Source organism: Nicotiana tabacum, chromosome 16 (genome assembly GCF_000715075.1).
Source record: "Nicotiana tabacum cultivar K326 chromosome 16, ASM71507v2, whole genome shotgun sequence".
In the NCBI taxonomy this organism is placed as follows: domain Eukaryota; kingdom Viridiplantae; phylum Streptophyta; class Magnoliopsida; order Solanales; family Solanaceae; genus Nicotiana; species Nicotiana tabacum.
Genome location: NC_134095.1, coordinates 81,571,451 through 81,577,330, shown reverse-complemented (window position 1 = coordinate 81,577,330; position 5,880 = coordinate 81,571,451). Strand labels below are relative to the sequence as shown.

At 37.4% G+C, this 5,880-nt stretch overlaps 1 long non-coding RNA gene across 1 annotated transcript; it reads left to right on the top strand.

Moving 5' to 3' along the window:
* The first annotated feature begins 3,914 nt into the window (after positions 1 to 3,914).
* Positions 3,915 to 5,636, top strand: LOC107792039 (uncharacterized). Its single transcript, XR_001649427.2, has 2 exons — positions 3,915 to 4,036; positions 5,270 to 5,636. It is a non-coding gene; the product is annotated as an uncharacterized LOC107792039 (long non-coding RNA).
* The last annotated feature ends 244 nt before the right edge of the window (positions 5,637 to 5,880 follow it).

Here is a 5,880-nt window from a genome sequence, read left to right as displayed (position 1 = left end):
TATAATATTATTGCGGCATATAACCCGATCCAAATATAATGTTGTTGCGGAGTGCAACCCGATCCATATCATGCAATTCAACACCAATCACAAAAGAGTCTCGGCAAGGGAACAATAAGGAAATAACACTATCCCGAAAAGGGAATCGATAGTATAAGTAAATACGTCCCGGCAAGTGAATCAACTATAACCAAATTTGTTCCAACATCTAACTTCACAAAGAAATCTCAACTAACACCAATACCCAACCATAAGCAATTTCCACGAGAATAATCATAATTCTTGCTCAACACAGAGAGAATCAACATCTTAGGCATTCGTTGTACTTATTAAGAACACAACAATTTCAACTTAAGACTCACGGTCATGCTTGACACCAATGTATAGATACTCGTCACCATGCCTATACGTCGTACTCGACAAGTAACACATAGCAAATTGGACACAACTCCTAATCCCTCAAGCTAAGGTTAGACCAAACACTTACCTCGAACTTTCTGAGCAACTCAAGCCTCAAACACCGCTTTTCCTTTAGAACCCGCCTCCAAACAACTCGTATCTAGTCCAAATTGATTTAACAACATCAATAAATTCTAAAGAATTCATTCCCAATGCTTAAGTATAGGTTTTCTATCATTTTTCCCAAAAAGTCAAAAATTTAACCCAGGCCAGCTTGGTCAAAACTTGAGGTTCGGTCCAAAACTCGATCACCCATTCACCCACGAGCCCAAATATACAATTAGTTTCGAAATCCGACCCCAAAACAAGGTCTAAATCCTAATTAATCAAAAAACCCGAACGCTACCCAAATTCCTAATTTCTACCATAAAAACCCTAGATTTTGGGGAAGAAATTGTTCTTTAAAAATCGCCTCAATGCTTTCAAATTTCGACAATATGAAGTAAATGGGTTTTTCCCGTTTTTGCTTAAGTTTTAAAATCACTGGGCAGACCTTCATCACGTTCGCGATAGGCCTGTCGCGTTCGCGATGGGTCAGGCCCAATTGGCCATCGTGTTCGCGATAACAGGCTCGCGTTCGCGGAGCTTCAACCCCCAGAGCCTTTGCGTTTGCGGTCGGGTGGCCGCGTTCGCGTAGAGTAAAATCCCTCTCCCCCTGCCCAGGCCCAAAGGCCTTCGCGTTCGCGATAACAGGTCTGAGTTCACGAAGGGAAACACCCCCAAAGCTTCGCGTTCGCGTCCTGTGTCTCGCATTCACTTAGAAGGAAAATTCCTTCAGCATGATTTACCCTTCGCGTTCGCGAGAGTCCTTCCACGAACGTGAAGAACAACACACTAGAACACCAGAAACTGAAAACCTGCAATTTTTTCTAAGTTTAAAACCTTCTGAAACTCACCCGAGCCCTCGGAGCTCCAAACCAAACATGAATACTAACTTAAAAACATCATATGAACTTATCCATGCGATCAAATCGCCAAAATAACATCTTTAACAATGAATTTAGCATAGAAATCTAAGAAAACCCTCAAAACTTTCAAAGTATCAATTTTTACAACTACGGGTCCGAATTACATCAAACGACTTTCATTTCTTACCAAATTTCACAGGCTCGACTTAAACCACATATAAAACCTGTACCAGGTTCCAAACAGCTTCCAAACATTTTTCGTTTCTAAAAACTCATTAATTTTCTAGAAAATAATTTTATTTAAAAATTTATTTCTCGGGCTTGGGACCTCGGAATTCGATTCCGGGCATATGCCCCAGTCCCATATTTTCCTACAAACCCTCCGGGATCGTCAAATCATGGATCCGGGTCTGTTTACCCAAAATATTGACAGAAGTCAACTTAAACCCATTTTAAAGGCAAAATTCATCATTTTTCACAGATTTTCACATAATGGCTTTCCGGCTACGCGGTCGAACTGCGCACGCAAATCGAGGTGAGACAGAAGGAGGTTTTTAAGGCCTTAGAATACAAAATTTGTTTTTAAAACAAGTGATGACCGTTTGGGTCATCACATCCATTACTTCAAATATGTTAAAATATCTGAAAACCCCGAAAATAGAGTTCTTATAATCACTGGACGAATTAATAAGTCTTGATCACGGGAATATTATCACGATCATGAAGAAGAAAAATCACTGTCCCAGAAATCATCTATGTGATCCCCGAACAAACTTCATGATCGCGAAGGACAAACTACATTTCCTCCAACAATACGTTACGCGATCACGAGAATATCCATGCGAATGCGAAGCACGTAGACACCCAACCTTCGCAAACGCATCCCAGCTTACGCGAACCCATTGAAGAATTTCTAGCTCCCAGCTTCCGCCTCGGTTCTATGTGAACGCGTACTTCATTATGAGAACTTGGCCCTCGGGACCCCATCAGAATATTCCAAAAAGTCCCGTAACATAACACGGATCTACTCGAGGACTCAAATCACGCATAACAACATCGAAACTATGAATCGCATCTCAAATCAAACTTAATGAACTGTTGAACTTTCAACTTCCAAAACTCAGGTCGAACCATATCAAATCAACTCGGAATGAACTCAAATTTTGCACACAAGTCCTAAATGACATAACGAAGCTATACCAATTCTCGGAACTACAATCCAAATTTGATATCCTTAAAGTCAACTCTCAGTCAAACTCATGGACTTTCTAAACCTTCAAATTTTAAACTTTCATCCGTTAGTGCCGAAAACTTCTATAAATATCCAAGTGCAAATTTGGGCACAAGTTCGATTCCAAAATAACAATCCGGACCTAACAGAACTATCAAAACTCTAATTCGGGGTCAAATACACAAAAGTAAAACTTGATCAACTCTTCCAACTTGAAGCTTCTAACATGAAATTCATTCTTCCAAATCGCTTCCGAATCACTTGAAAACCAAGACCGACGATTTACACAAGCCATAATACATCATATGAAGCTACTCAAGATTTCAAATAGCTTAACGGAACGTAAATGCTCAAAAAGACCGATCAGGTTATTACACTTATTATTTTAAATGGTTGTCATACTTTCACTATAATTGTATTCTCAAATTATACTTATCATGATGTTAGATGTTTACCTTACTTAAAATTGTTATCATATTGTTATTAATTATTGATGTTGGATATTGACCTTCTTCCGAGCTCGTCACTGCCTTCAGTCCGAGGTTAGATTTATTACTTATTGAGTACATGTGGTTGGTTGTACTCAACTATACTTCTGCACCTTGCGTGCAGATATTGGAGATGATGCTGCTATGGATGACGAGAATTGGCATTGAAGATATAACTGATCTTCCGGATGTAGATGCCACTTGTCTTTGGTAGTTTTAGATTCTTACTCTGTTTATGTACATTCCAAACAGATGTTGTATTTATTATCATACCAGCTTTGTAAATTTAAATTTTTTTGGCTCATTACTTGTACTACAAGTCCTTGGGATGTTGTATGAGAATTCAGATATTTCACTTATTGACTTTCTATTGATATTCATTAGAATTGTGTAATTGTTATTTAGTTTATCTAGTGGTTTGAGTTAGGTGTTATCACGATTAGGTGAATTTTGAATTGTGACAGTGTTTCACATGCCTCAGATTAAATATGCTTAATTTCGGTATATTTTTAATATTATTGAAAATCATATATACATGCACTCCAAGGAAAAGCTAATGTCCCGAAATACATACAAAGACACCTAAAGTTGGTACCATTTTTCATTTAGACATTTAAACTAGGCCCTTTTTCCATCCGAACACATTTCCTAGGCTTATAATGTACCAATTAGACACTTTTTGCGGAGGCTTATGAATTCACCAAGCGTGTGCCTGCAATCTCTGTCTATGTGGAACACATAGCCATTAAAATCGTGCCACATCATCTGATTGTCCATTTCACTATATAGTCTTATTCCCAATCAGACAAACATATAAACAAAACGCCGAAACAAAATTATCTCTGTTCCTTTTCCATATATGGAATCGAAGAAACCATCGTTACTTAACAAGATTCTTCTACTTTCAGTCAATGGTGCTGGTATTTGCTATTCTCTACTGCTGTCTTACGGTATTTTCAACTCTTAAGTTCCAATCTCTACTTTATTTATTTCTATTGCTGTAGTTATGGCTTTTTGTAAAAGTTTTTGATAAAGCTAGATTTCTTTTTTTGGATTTTTTTTGTGCTGGTCCTTTGGCGTTTATCTAAGGGAATATTATGGATGACTATATTTTAACTCGTTTTCACCATGGGATTACATTTATCGAAGAACCTATCCCAATATACAAAGGGAAATTAGATGCCTTTTCTGTTGCTATCGATAAAGACCACTTTAGCGTTGTTGAGTTGTCCGCTTATGTTAAAGACCTTGGGTATACAATTGTCGAAGGATTTTTTGTCAAAAGAAATAAAATGGTGAATTTATCCAAGTTGTATCTGATTTTTAATTATATGAATTTGTGAAAGATTTACAACATGGTAATATTTTGGATGTTTATTTGCGTCATGTGGTGAGTCGGCCTAAAGTACTCGAAAACTCAATTGGTCTTCTATGTGGGCCAGAAATAGGTGGGGTGGTAATGACCAATTTAAAGCTAGGGCACTACTTGAGAGTAATATAAATATTGAAGACTATTGAGCCACATGAGGAAGAGTTAGAAAATATCTCAAATCTCAATGATGCTCTGTCAAATTTGAATGGTGCTAAACCAACTCATAATAGTGATGAACAAGATCATAGATCAAAATGGAGTGCAATCAGATGTTGACAGTAGTGACTCACAAGCAGATGTTATCCCTGAAGAAGATGATTCAAAGGTGATGATGAATTGAGATTTTTAGGGATCGAAAGGGGGAGCAAGAGGCAAAGTAAGCAGAGGAAAAAACCAATTGCAGCAGAGGAAATACCACTAGGAGAAGTAGGTATTGATAGGAGATTTGAGGATATTGAAAGAAATAAGGCTTCCAGATATGTAGGTAATTTAGGTGGGGATGAGCAATTTACTAATAGTTAAGAGGCTAATAGTGAAGATAGCACACATGAGAGGAAGGGATGCAGGTAAAAAGGATTAGGTAGTCAACTTCCTCCAAAGGGTAAAGGAACTACTTTCCAAAAAGAGAGGAAGGGTGCGGGTAAAGAAGTTGCTGAAAAAGGAGGAGAAAAAAGGTCCAAAAACATTGGATTTGGCATCTACACGGCTGCAAGTGGAACTCAAATACTAAATGTATATATTCATACATATTTATCTATAATATCACTTAGAATAACTTACTGATTGTACTTCATTATTTGGTAAATTGCAGCCCGGAACATCAAGCCAAAGAGTTCTAGTAGGTGGTTCAACTTATAACAATGCAACTCCAACAGGAATAGACCTTGGTTTTAAGGCAAGAGGCTTGAGGTGGAAGGGTCAAGATGCTGTCACATCTTCTCAGTTGCAGTAGATGAAGGCAAACATCTGCAAGAATTAGTATCTTAGGAACTTATTTTTTTGACTATATAATTATGTAGCAGCAAACAATTATACATAGTCAAGGTCTATTCTTGGCTCTATGGTAGCAGCAAACTAATATATTTTGGGATCTAATTTTTGAAGAACTAAACTGTTATGGTTCCATTCAGTTGTGTAATCTTCGTGTTCTTAATGTAATGCATCACAATTTCAGTTGATGTTGGGAGTTTTTCATGTTTTTATGCATCACAATTCTTAGCTAATACTAGTAGGTTGAGTAGTAACTACAGTTGAACATGTGAGGCCAAAGCATAGAGCACAGTAAGAAGAAGTACACTACTATTTTTAGTACTACTATATCTGTTGCTTCACATGAAGACTTGAGAAGCAGAATTGAGTCATTTCATATGCTAGAAAAAGGTAACATATCAAAGAGTGCTATTCCATACCAAACAAAAGAAA